Raw genomic sequence first — 13,349 nt, 5'->3', positions numbered from 1 at the left:
TTGTTTTGTTCTTTTAGAATGAATGTCTAAGCAGTTGTAACTGTGATTTTTTTTTTTTTTTATTGTGCAGCTCTGTTATAAAAAATTTAAAAATAAAAATTTCTCAAATGACAGACTAATCGTGATTAATAATCATGATTAAATTTGAGCAAAATAATCGTAATTATCATTTTCACCACTATAGTGCAGCCCTAATAGATAGATAGATAGCCTATCCACATCAAGGTTCGACATGTTGTGCATTCTGAGAGGCAATTCTGCTCACTAATTGTACAGAGTGATTATTTGAATTACTGTAGCCTTTCTGTCAGCTCGAACAAGTCTGGCCATTCTCCGTTGACCTCTATCATCAACAAGGCATTTCCGTCCGCAGAACTGCCGCTCACTTGATATTTTTTGTTTTTGGCACCATTCGGAGTAAAATATAGAGATTGTTGTGTGTGAAAATCCCAGGAGATCAGCAGTTACAGAAATACTCAAACCAGCCAGTCTGGCACTAACAATCATGCCACAGTCTAATTTTTTTTTCCCCCCATTCTGATGGTTGATGTGAAAACTAACTGAAGCTCCTGACACGTATGTGCATGATTCTGTGCATTGCACTGCTGCCACACGATTGGCTGATAAGATAATCGCATGAATAAGTAGGTGTTCAGGTGTTCCTAATAAAGTGCTCAGTGACTGCAAGTTTATTATTTACAATGTGATGTGTATGCTTTTGGCAAAGGTTTTACAGCATAAACAAAGAGGGACAAAGTTATTTAAACAAATATTCTCCCATGAATGTGCTGGAGAAATTTTTTGTCACCTAATTTTTACAAAATATATCAAGAATAAACAGTGCACATTTCCAATTTGATACTGATATTTTAGGGTGCTTTCACAATAGTAGTTTTGGTGCGCACCCGGGTTCGAATGAGGTCAAAGTTCAGTTCGTCTGAATGATGTGCACGTTGTTTTCCTAACTCGAGTGTGCACCCATGAACCGCACCTGAGTCGTTTTGAAAAGGTGGTCTGGGTTACGGTTCATGTATACTCTGGTACGGTTCGCTGCTGATATGAACACAATCATACCAAATCACGGAAGTGAACCACTTATAACATATAATCCGCATATTTGCAGGCTCCTGATCACAACTTTTATGGTATAATGCATTTATCATACCTGATTGTCTCCAAATAAATCCCCTTCAGAGAGCAGCTCGCATTCTTCAAATTTTTTGCAACGCATCCACGGGCTTGCGGCAGACAAACATTAACATTCATCACATCATAGAACATTCAATGCATCCGTGGCAGACAAACATAATTGTCGTTCTGTGCATGTAAATTCTAGGTGGTAAATTCAAAGAGATAACTACTTTACTAACACAGTCAAGCTGATGACTTCTTGAGTTGTTACCTAGTTACAGTGGTAAATAGCTGCCGCTTATACTCATGTTTATGACACAATCGGACCGCGATTCGGACCCATATTGTATGATATGAATAGAGACCAGCGGGGGCAGGGGGGAGAAAACTAACTCACATTCAGTCCAAGCAATCTAACCAAGTGTGAAAGCACCCTTAAAACACAAGTTTTATTTCAATACATGATATTACATTCATTTTGAATGTGTAAACCAAACCTACCACAGTGACTCATAAGGCTGTGAAGCCGTGATCTGCAGCATGTGTGCGAGAGAGAAAGCGACAGATAGGGAGGAGACTGAGAAGAGTAAAATGAAACAAAGTGAAGAAGAGATATGTGGAGAAATGGACTCTGCAAGAATATTAGGCCAGCCTAAATTTTCAAGGATCGCTACACTTCTAAGAAGGTGTTTTAAATCTTTTCATATAAGGGCATAGCACACTCCACGGCATCTCTCTTCCCTCCTTCCTTTAATCTGATCCTGTTGCCATCTCTCTCTTACGCAGAAATGCACACACACAATCTGCAACTCTTTTTCCAAAGACAGGAACAGACACTGTGTTCTTTGTGGCATTTTGCACACTATTAAGGACAAAACAGGGCAGATAAGCTGTAATAAATTAAAGATAAGGAGCTTTTATCAATATTTGACACAAGCATGCGGTCTGTCTGGACACCAGCATTTTAAAAGCACAAGCTGAATCAATTTATAAAACATTTTGTGCAAACAGCACTATTTATTGGCCTTTGCATTATCAAACGAGAGGCCTTGGGCGAAACCCGCTTCAACACGCCCCCCTAAAGTTGTTGCCTGGAGTGGAGTTTGGGGGGGGGGGGTGGGGGGTTTCTGTGTGGGTACCTCGTGCCGCCCCCCTGCAAGATCCCGCCACTGCTTAGATTTTCTGGTTGGTGTACACTGTTTAAGTGCACTCCTGCAAGTTGTTGACTTTGATTTATTTTATTGTATTTCTCTACAATACGTTTTTGCTGAGGTCAAATTGACCCCAAACAGAAGCAATTTTACTATAATGGATAAAAATCACCTTTCAAAAAAAAAGATTGCTACTTTGTGGTAAAATAAAGGAATAAAGGGTAACACTACAATACGGTTTCATTCGTTAACATTAGTTAATGCATTAGGTATCATGAACTAACAATGAATGTTTTATTTTTTACAGCATTTATTCATCTTTGGTAATGCTAGTTAATAAAAATATCGCATTAACTAATGTTAACATATACAAATTCTGGTTAAAAAAATATTACAATATGTTGAAATTAATATAATCAAGATTAATAAATGCTTCTTGTTCCCTAATGTTGTTAACTAATGTTAACAAATGGAACCTTATTGTAAAGTGTAATCGAATAAAGTTTTGATAATGTATGGCTACTGCCTGGTATTTTATTTGAAAGGTTAATTTCTGGAACCCCTAAATAAGGAATATAAAGTGAATTTCAAAAGAATGTGAGGGTTTAATAAATGCCAGGCATCTGTTGCAAATATGTATAGCTAAAATGTGTTACTGTAAAGTAGTGCAGATCAAATCCATAGACATAAAATATGCAGCTGCAGCACATTCATTTTTAATGTGTAAACAATCCATATTCTACTTTGCAAAATGTTACACAACTACTTTTTGAGTGTGTATCATAATAATCAAGGCAGGCTGGCTGTCTTCTATTGAGAGAATGCACTGATTGACATCTCATTAATGTCAGTGCATTCCTTTACTGAAGCCCCGCTATCCATTTCCATCAGTTTCATCTTCTGGACGCTCACGACCCTGTGCGCAATGGCACGTGCGAACTTTTACAGCATTTAAGGTCTGTTTCAGAGAGCGAGGGCGAGACTATTTAAGGTCACCCGTTCAACACGACTTTCCCGAAACAAACTAAACATCTGAGTGTGCGCGCGTGTGACAACTGAGTTTTATAACACATCACTCAAACGTCTCCCCCGCGAGACCGTTCATCAACACAGAGTTGCGCGCGCCCTTGTCATCAATCATAACAATATGGCAAAGGACAAAGCTGCAAACGCTTTAAATGCTTTTAAAACAACGACAGAAGCGCAGAACCATATCATTTAACCTCAAAGAGTTTTAGTTTATAATCAGAAAATAGCCTAACCACATCCGAGTTGATTATATGCTGAAAGTAATTGACTTAAGGCAGAAATAAATCCTACTAGATTTAGGATTCAACTACTAGTAAGTTGTTAACTGCAAAATCAGCACCTTTATCGTGTAGCTTCATTAATTTCTTGATGTTATTAATTTAATGTCATTCTTAACACAAGTAATACTGCTTACCTTACTGGACAGAGTTCACTGAAAGGTAAAGATGCACCGTGGAAATAACTTGTTCTTCTCAGTCCTGTGGTATTTGGTAGATCCAATAAAAGCACACGGTCCCCCTCCAGAATGCACTGATTGCAGAGCCGGCTTGTCCTCTATCGTTCGTTGCCGTCCGGATATAAGTGTGTCGGTTCACCGTATAGCTCTGGTCACTAATTGCAAGGCCACTGGAATCTCCTGGAGCGCACGAGAGAAAGGTTTCTCTCGGTTCGTGAGCGTGATTGGCTAGAGTGTCAGTGACGCACCGGTAGGTGGCAGAGCGGTCATTCAGAACATGAAGACACATTCACAATCTGCGTAGACCTGTTGAAAACGATTACCTGCGGGATAAAAAAAACAAAACAAATGTTTTAGCTCTGCTAAAGATTCGGCATCTATTGTGGATATTTATGACCAAATTAAACACGCATAAGCTTACCAGCGCCAATAAAATAATTGTTCTTTACATACATCAACATACGTTTCTATTCACACACACACACATACATACATATATATATATATATATATATATATATACAATTTATTGAACATGTTAGTTTTGTGACAACATGTCAATGGAACCTGACATTAAAAATGCAAAAGGAAAAGTAAAACAATATCAAACCATTGTTTTGGCCAACAAATAGGCATATTGTAATTAATAGGCCTACATTGTATAAATTCACATTTAAACAATTATGAAACCTTGCCCTGACATGACATTTAAGAAAAATAACCCTTGTCCAAAGAACACATTTCAACCTTTCGGTTAAAATCTACCTTCATTATATAGCTCATCCTTTCCTGAATTTATGCTAGTGGGGTTGTTTGTCACATGTTTACTCAACATCTATTACAAAAATATGATGACACGTGAATTTTAATTTTGAGGACATGAGTAGTGCAAAAAGGGGGAAAAACGACCCCCACAATAATACCCATAGACTAATACTGTATTTACATGAACATACACTTTTAATGAAAACGAAACTAATATAAAAATTAATCAGATAAACTATTTTAAAGGTGCGATCAGTAACTTTTGTCTTTGTGTCATCTTGGACTTACACTGACACCTAGTGGCTTGGATTCAGCATCATTTAAAATAATAGTTTTCAGTTTCAGATGCCATTGTAGAAATTCACTATTCACAGTCAGCCATGATTATTTTAATCAATGAGTGAAAGTGTCAAATAACAGGATGGCTACTGAAATTAAGCTAATAGTATTTGGCTGGTCGTGTGATTCTAACATGGCAGCTCCCATGTGCAGAATAAGGATAAAACAGCTTTTATAAGGTTACAGAGTCTTCATTTTAATGTGAGTGGTCATGATTTCCCACATATACTGCAAAATTACAATTCATGTCTTAAGGAGTTAAACTTTTTTAATGAGGAACAATTACTGAGTGCACCTTTAAAGATGTGAACATGTGAATGAGGGACCCTCCTTCCTGACCTAAATGGAATTGTCCAATTTCCTGCTGGAGTGGCATAGAGTGGAGCACAATGATTAACCCCTTTGGCCTGCATGCACCTGGAAATGCTGCAGTCACTCCCAACAGCTGATTTGGACTAGGTAATACAGCTAAACTGGTAATATTTAACAAGTGTGCACCCTTTTGTATATACTAAAGTTCTTAATAAACACCGTTTTCAAATGGTCTAGTCCTGCTGTGTGATTATTAAAACTTGTTGGAAATATGTAAAATATGCATTTCTAAACACTAAATGAACAGAACAAATTAAACAAACTGTTGGTACAACCAGTCATTAAATTAAACATGCAGTGTAAGCCCTCACAAAGATAGAATTCACAAAATAAATGTTCTGATTAAACTAGATGTTTGAAACCAACAAATAAAACCACTGTTGGGGACACATTTATGCAATTGGATTTTGGGCTCAAATGGCCTGTGTGACAACTTGACTGGTCTGGTCTCCCCTAGTACACAAAGGTAAAATCTGCTGCACTGCACTCATTCTGGTTTGGAACTACTGATGATTCATCCATAAACGAAACAGTGTTTCGAACTTATCCTTTGCATAATCGAATCATTCTCGTCCACTTTTATTGGTTCAGTGGTGAACGAATTTCGTATTTTTAACGAATGAGTAAATGACTCGATCCAATAACTCACTCTTAACGCAAAAGGCACTTATTTTTCGCCATCTGCTGGTATAAAGATGTAATCTGCAGAAATGGTCACCATGGGTTTTTTTAACCAAAAATTAAAGTGAAGTGTTAAGTGAGAATAAAGAGTAGAACAAATTTTGCAGAATTTCCATTCTGGAACAATGCTTGATAAAGTGTTAATCTAATAGATAGAAAATAATTAATTGTTTATGGTTTTACATTTTAGCATGTCATTTTTATTTATTTATTTCCACTGGAAAATGTTTCTAGTGATTAGTGATTGATGTGATTAATTAGTGTGATTCCAATAATGTGCTGTTTACAATATTGTTGTTTTAATTTATTTTCCTTTGAGAGGAGAATGCTGGTGTTGCACACCAGATTTTGCAAGATGTTGCAAGAGCACAAATGTAACTGTGGTTACAGTGGAAGACCGCCAGAGGCAGTTCTGAAAGCCCTAGTGGAAAACTTGTGCTCCCACTTTGACCGAGAATCAAATTAAAGAGTTGTGGAGCTATAAAAGCCCACTAACACATTAGTTCGATCTCTAGATTATTCTCGCGAAATCTGGCAGTCTTCCACTCAGTCATAGAACCACAGTTACATTCGTAACCAGTGTTCTATTTACTTTTGATCCAGACTGCCAGAGGCAGTACTGAAAGCACAAGTGGAAGACGCATACCTACGCAGTCACAAGGAATCCCGTTGTGATGCATCAGTGCAGGTAGAGAGCACAACAGCACACACTGCTGGCAGGGGAGTCACGTTCAATCTGAAGAACAGTAGAACTGAGAAAAAGTGCAGGCTGAAGCCTATGTCGCTGCTGCACAAATTTCAGAAAGTGATAGAGTGCTGCCCAAGATGTTGCAAGAGCATGTATAGAGTTACAGTGAATAGATGAGGGGATAGGACGCACTGCAGGCTTTTATGCATGAGAAATTACCTGCATCCTATCAATGTAAACCCTTAAAGACCTAACTGGACATAGCTCCACCTGCATGTCAGCTTGATCTGGTGGCAGAGTAGCCATCTCAATGGGCTGATTCATATAAAGACAAAGTCTTGTGTAAAAATGCCAGAATGTTGTAATGGCCAAGAGGAATGCAGTTTTCAAAGACAGCCATTTAACATCCGACTTCAATATAGGCTCAAATGGGACTTGACATAGGGAATTGAGCACCACACTCAAGTCCCACATTGGGCTCTGCACACCCCGTGGAGAGCACAGACACTTAGCCCCTTTCAAGAAGGCAACAACCAGCCGGTCAGTCCCAAGTGAGACACCACTCTCCTCAGAACGGTGAGCTACCAAAGCTGCCACATAAACCTTGAACGTAGACGCAGAATGCCCAAGCTCCAAAAGATGTTGCAAAAAATCTAAAATCCATCCAACAGAACAGTGTAATGCAGGGGTGTCAAACTCGGTTCCTGGAGGGCCACAGTCCAGCAGAGTTTAGCTCCAACTCTAATTAAACACACCTGAAGCAGCTAATCAAGTTCTTCAGGAGTGCTTGAAGATTACAAGGAGGCATTTTGGAGCAGAGCTGGAACTAAACTCTGCAGGGCTGCGTCCCTCCAGGAACTGAGTTTGACACCCCTGGTGTAATGGATCAGCTGCATGGTCGGTACACCAGTCACAGAAATCCTTCCTCTTACCAGCATAATATTTTCTTGTAGATGCTGCATGGGCATTCAAAATAGTGTCCCTGGCCCGCTGTGAACACTCCAAGGGAGGCCTGGTGGACCCGGTGGCCACACCTACAACTTCAACTGGTCTGGTTGAGAGTGCCAAACTCTCCCCTCCAGATCTGATCTGCTGGGTAGAGGACAAGGTGGCCCTGCTAACAATGACAGTGGGATCTGAAACCTCAGCCTTGCAGGCCAGTGAGCAGCAACTAACAGCAGATGCTGGTCGCAGTCACACACACGGCACGGTGTCCTCCAAATCAGTGGTATTGTGGCAAAAGCATACCATGTTACATCTGGCCAATCATGAGGTATTGCGTCCAGGCCCAGTGATCCTGGCTCATCAGTCATAGAGAACTAATGAGGGCAGTGTGATGTCTGACTTTTAGCGAACACATCTACCACTACAGTCTCATACGTCCACCATATAAGCTTCACCACCTCCAGGTGTAGTCTCCAATCTCCCTGTAACACCCTGCCGTGTAAAGAGAGTGTCTTCGGCATGGTTTAATCGACCGGGCAGGTACACCGCTTGAATGGAAAGAAGGTTTGCCTGAGACCATACCAGCAGATTGTGAGCTACTTCAAGTGTGCCCAGTGAACTTGTGCCCCCCTGATGTTTGATGTAAAAAACTTTTGCCACATTGTCTGTGTGTACCAATACATGTTTTCTCCTGAGCATCGTCTGAAAATGGAGTAGGGTGAGAAACACTGCTGTCAATTCCAAAATGTTTATATGTGCTGTGCACAGAGCCCCTTTCCAAGTCCCAGTCACTCCCATCCAGCAACAGACTCCACCCTATCTGAGAAGACTGGCATCCATCCTTATTACCTCCATTCATGCAGGTGGAGGTCCCAGTGGAACGTCTCTAAGGAGGAACTGCTTCCGTGACCATGCAGCCAGAGCCAGAATGCAGAATTGTGTAATTTTGACCTTTGCGTATTTGTCCCGTATTGGACACAGCTGCTTCTGAATGAGCCAGCATTGAAATGCTCTCAACCACAGCTGCTGTCGCTGCTGTGAGCTTCAGTAAGAGCCTCATTAATGTAATGTAGTCTTGAGTGTGGCTAACCCAAAGACCCTTCACTGCCATCAGAATTGACCATACTCTGTCCGGTGTAGGGGAGGACAGCATCATTTGAGAGTTGAGCGCTAGACCTATGAAATGGGTCAACTGAGTTGGGACAAGCCTTCATTTGCACCAATTCATGGTTAACCCCAGAGCCATAATATGTTCCAGCAACTGGTGAGATTGATCAAGTGCCTGCTGTGGTGATGCCTCACAGACAAGCCAATCGTCCATTTATGGCAACACTCTAATGCCATTCCTTTAGTGGTTCCAGTGCAGCCTGGACATGATTAAAAAAACCTTGGTGCCAGAGAAAAGCCAAATGGGAGTACTCTGAAATGAAATATTTGACCCATAAATATAAACTGAAGGAAACACCTATGTTCCGGAGCAATTGGAATATGAAAATAGGCATCCTTTAAATCTATCGTTACATTCGGAATGGCAGGAGCTTTGTAAAGCAATTTAAATTCCTTAAATCTAAGATAAGTCGAAAACCGCCATCTTTCTTTGTGACCAGAAAATAAGTGGAACAGAATCCCCCAGGATGAAGTTGGGGGTTGACTAGTTCTATGGCTCCTTTGCCCAGCACCTTAACTTTGTGCACAAGGGCGTTTACCTGGTGTGGGTCATGAACTAACGCGGGTCTCACGCCAGTGTGTCTGAGTCTCCGAGACTAAACACGCCAGTCCAGGGCTTCCTGTGCCCCCGGTCTGAAGATTTGACCAGGATTTAGTGGCAGCTGTCTCAAGTTGCTCCGCCAGACTTGTGGCAAAAGGGATTTGGCTAAACAAACCTAGCGCAGGGCTTGCACTAGAGTCCCCAAAACTGTGCCGCAATGGTTAGCAATGACACTCATAGCATGAAATGCATGTTCAGTTAGATCTGTCACTAAAGGGTCAGATGTAGGAGTGCAACACAACAACCATGTGCGCCAAAGAGTTAGAAACATCACGAAGGGATACTGAAGAATTGTAAGTCTGTGACAGCAGTTCATCTGTGCATCTGCACTCCTGTTTGGGCAGCAAACAATTTCATGGATGGCCTCATCAGGAGACACGATGAGTGTTGGCAGCCTGAAGTTTGAAACCTTTTCGAACCTGGAGACCGCCTCACATGATTCCCGAAGAAGATGCTCATAAACAGCGATTCCCGATCACAAGCAGCGCTTCCCAGAGAAAAACCCACTTCCCAAACACGAGCAGCAGTTTACGGAGAAGCCGCTCTTAAACCAATCAGTGTAATGATACAGATTTAAACAAGGTCAGTGATGCCAATTGAAGCACTCTCTTCAAAAACGGACTGCACAAAATATTATCACAATCGATTTCATCAAGCGAAAACGAAGAAGAGATTGAGCTGACATGTTCGGGGGCTTTTATAGCTCAAGACACATCATGCTATTCCATTCTCGGTCAAAATGCAACACAAGAGTTTTCCACTAGTGCTTTCAGTACTGCATCTGGTGGTCTGGAATGAAAGGAAAGAGAACTGTATTTAGAAAGAGTTAATCTTAACTCTCCCATCCACATTCACAAATAAGAACTAATTAGTGTGCATACCCAAAGAACAGCTCTAAGATGTTTTAAAGACAAAAAATTAGATAAATGTTCCCTTTTCCTAGACACTTTAACAAAAGGCTATACTGTATCTGCTGCTGTCATGTGACTGTTTGTCTTCTTTGTTCAGAGGATGTTAGAGATTATATATTTATAGGCCCCTACAGTAGTATGTTTAAGTCATGTTTACACAAATGTGCAGATGACTTAGCCATAACTGAACGTGAAAGCATACACCATAGTGGAAAGAGACATGGGGATTACTGGTGAGAAAATAAAGAACAGAATCAAACTCTCAAATATCTATCTAACTGTAACACATCATAATTTTATATCATATGCTCTCTCCCTCTTTATAGCTCTGTTTCTTTGGGACTAATTATGGTAGAAACAAACTGGCCTCCTTCCAGGAAATGGAATGTTTTTTCACCTAGAGGGTATTAGCTTGGCAAACACTGTTTTCATAAATTTGACTTACAGTGTCATAGCAAGTCCACATCACCAAACTTGTCTCTCAGTCAACTGAACCAGACTGTCTCCACAGTCAGAGACTGAACCACACATTTACCAGATCACCACCTGTGACTATGGTGTCATCAAGGCTATTAAAACACAGATGCACGATAAAGATTAATTAGCCCATTGATCATTTAGTCTCACTCAATTCAATGGGCGTAGCCCTTGAGGTGGGCGGATGTGGTAACTAACTACAGCACAAACAGGTTACGCAGCTTCACTTCCTGCCATTGGTGCTTCCACTTGCATTGCGATGAGCTTAGTGAGAAATGTTGATTATAATATATTTCATGTAAGACTGAAAATTATTGATAAAAATAGTTGAGTGTAATTTAAAAAGTATTATTTTACCCAATATTTCTGTGTGCTATATAAAGTGCTTATTAGAGTATAGAGCCATTAGCTTACCAACTTGCTAATGTCAAACTCTGTTGAAATTAATTGATTCAAGACTACTATGCAGAGTGACACTTGTCTGTTATACGAAGTTGCTGTCTATAGAGCGTTCCAAATTGCTCACTTGTGAGATTCCATGACAGTCAGGATGCTGCATTAGAAGACAATCGCCTATGTAGGCAGAAGGCAGAAATGCAGGTCAGTAGGTAATGTTTAATGTGACCTAAAATCAGAGTAGTTGATGTTAAGTAAAATTTATTGATTATTCTTTGGGATGTATTGTGAATGTGCATAATTGAAGTTCATGTTTATAAATGTTAAAAGTTACTGACTTCAGACAGCTACTGAATGTGAAATGTACAGTCTATGAGCAACTGAATAGAATTTCTCTTAAATGAATGATGCCCTGCTTTGAACTGCAGTTATTTTACATGCAGTAACTCTCCCTTTTCTCTCACTATTGGCATGAAGAATTGTTCATTTTTATTTCCTTAAGAAAAGAGAGTTGCTTAAAGCTGGGTTGCATCAGAGGACTGCGGAAAAGTTGTTTGATGAAGTGCTCCGACTCGCAGGGAAAACAATCAGAGTGATTATGTATTGACCAGAATTACACACACACAGCCCTGGGAGGGAAAGACAATGACAGATACAACGAGAAGTGTGGAAATAAATAGCACCACGTCCTTTAAGATACAGGTGCATGGGACAGTCGTTTTTCCAATGACCCTGACCAAGACAATAATTACAGACCACTCACAATAGGTACAAATAATGGAACAAATGACAGTTGAAAAAAAAAAGAACCCGTGTGATCATGCTCAGATTCAAAGCGACAAGTTTTGCGCATCAATTCATACTCGTTGGCCATCAATTACAGAGCGTAATGTGACCACTGTGTCTGAGGCCGCGGCAGAGGCCAAACACAGAGCTGCAGATGGTCTGGATCTGATTGCCAAATCTGACCCTCTAACTGGTGGGTTCCTCCTCAAGGTGCTTGTACAGTATTGGAAACCATGGCTTCCCAGGCCAATTCGGTGCCACTAGGAGCAGCCTGTGGTGTCCTTGGACTCTGCGAAAAGTTGCCAGGTAACAGGTCTGGCCAGGCATGAGCTAGCGCATCCTGACCTAGAGGGCTGGATTCCTCTGTCAGGGAGAACCAGAGGGGGCAGTGGGTCAAAGACACTGAAGCAAAGAGGTCCACCGCCGCTCTGCCAATCCGTTGCCAGATCATCTTTACCACCTCCCGGCTGAGTCTCAACTCCCCTTAGGGAGGCTTGTGGCATGACAGAAAATGCGCCACCACGTTTGACACGCCTGGGAGGTGCATCGCTCTGATGCTCACAAATCGAGGGAAGATCCAAGCCAGAAGTTCCTGTGCCACCCGCAGGGATTGGCTGGACCTAGTGCCCCCCTGATGGTTTATATGATAAACCACCGATGTGTTGTCCAACCTGATAAGGACATGCCTGCCCTTCAGGAATGGCCCAAAGTGCCTCAAAGCTAGCAGCACTGCTCATAGCTCTAGAGTATTTATATTTTTAGAAGCTTGCTGGGGATTCCAGTGCCCCCTGACTGTTCTGTGCTGCCAGACCACCCCCAGCCAGTAAGTACAGCATCGGTCCGAACTATCTCACTATCTTGACTAGCCTGTTCCTGTGCCACCTGGGGTTCAGGTGGAGAGTTTTCACCCAGATCTGGAAAGGACGCAATGAGAGAAGCCCCAATGGTATCACAGAAGCCGCTGCTGCCAGCATACCCATGAGTCTGAGGAAGCAGCTGAATGGGAGCCTGACCTGTCGCTGAAATCATTGAAGGAGGAGCAGGATACTGTCCACCCTCTGCGGCGATGGTGCAGCTTTCATCAACCGTGAGTCCAGAACGATACTTATGAACTTCACTGACTGACTTGGAGTTAGGAGGCACTTGCTGACATTCACAGTAAGGCCCAGCTGGGAAACATGGGAAAGCAGCAAAGTGGTTTTCTCTACTGCCTGCTCATGAGAAGGAGTGCAGATCAGCCAGTCATCCAGGTACGGGAGTACCTGCACCCCTCTGGCTTGAATTGGAGACAGAGCTGTGACATACACCTGGTGAAGACCCACGAGAATAGAGAAAGATCGAAAGGTAGGACACAGAACTGATAGACCTGAACCTAGAATGCAAAGTGGAGTAATGGCCTGTGTTGTGGTGTGATTGGGATGTGAAAGTAAGCGTCCTTCAAATCTACTGTGGT

The 13,349-nt window shown here is 41.5% G+C and overlaps 1 protein-coding gene across 3 annotated transcripts in view; it reads right to left on the bottom strand.

Annotated features, from left to right (window-relative positions):
• The window catches only part of chrm3a (cholinergic receptor, muscarinic 3a), a 248,839-nt gene that overhangs the window by 177,454 nt on the left and 58,036 nt on the right, over positions 1-13,349 (bottom strand). For 2 of the 3 annotated variants that reach the window (XM_051722724.1, XM_051722722.1), the window contains one exon: positions 3,727-4,091. The gene's annotated coding sequence lies outside the window, so the exon portion shown is untranslated. Of the gene's footprint in view, positions 1-3,726; positions 4,092-13,349 lie in introns of those variants that run through there. The other variant, XM_051722725.1, reaches the window with a different exon arrangement.

The sequence above is a fragment of the Myxocyprinus asiaticus genome, chromosome 17 (assembly GCF_019703515.2).
Source record: "Myxocyprinus asiaticus isolate MX2 ecotype Aquarium Trade chromosome 17, UBuf_Myxa_2, whole genome shotgun sequence".
Classification (NCBI taxonomy): domain Eukaryota; kingdom Metazoa; phylum Chordata; class Actinopteri; order Cypriniformes; family Catostomidae; genus Myxocyprinus; species Myxocyprinus asiaticus.
The sequence above is the reverse complement of the archived record's forward strand: the minus strand, read 5'-3'. Positions and strand labels throughout refer to the sequence as shown.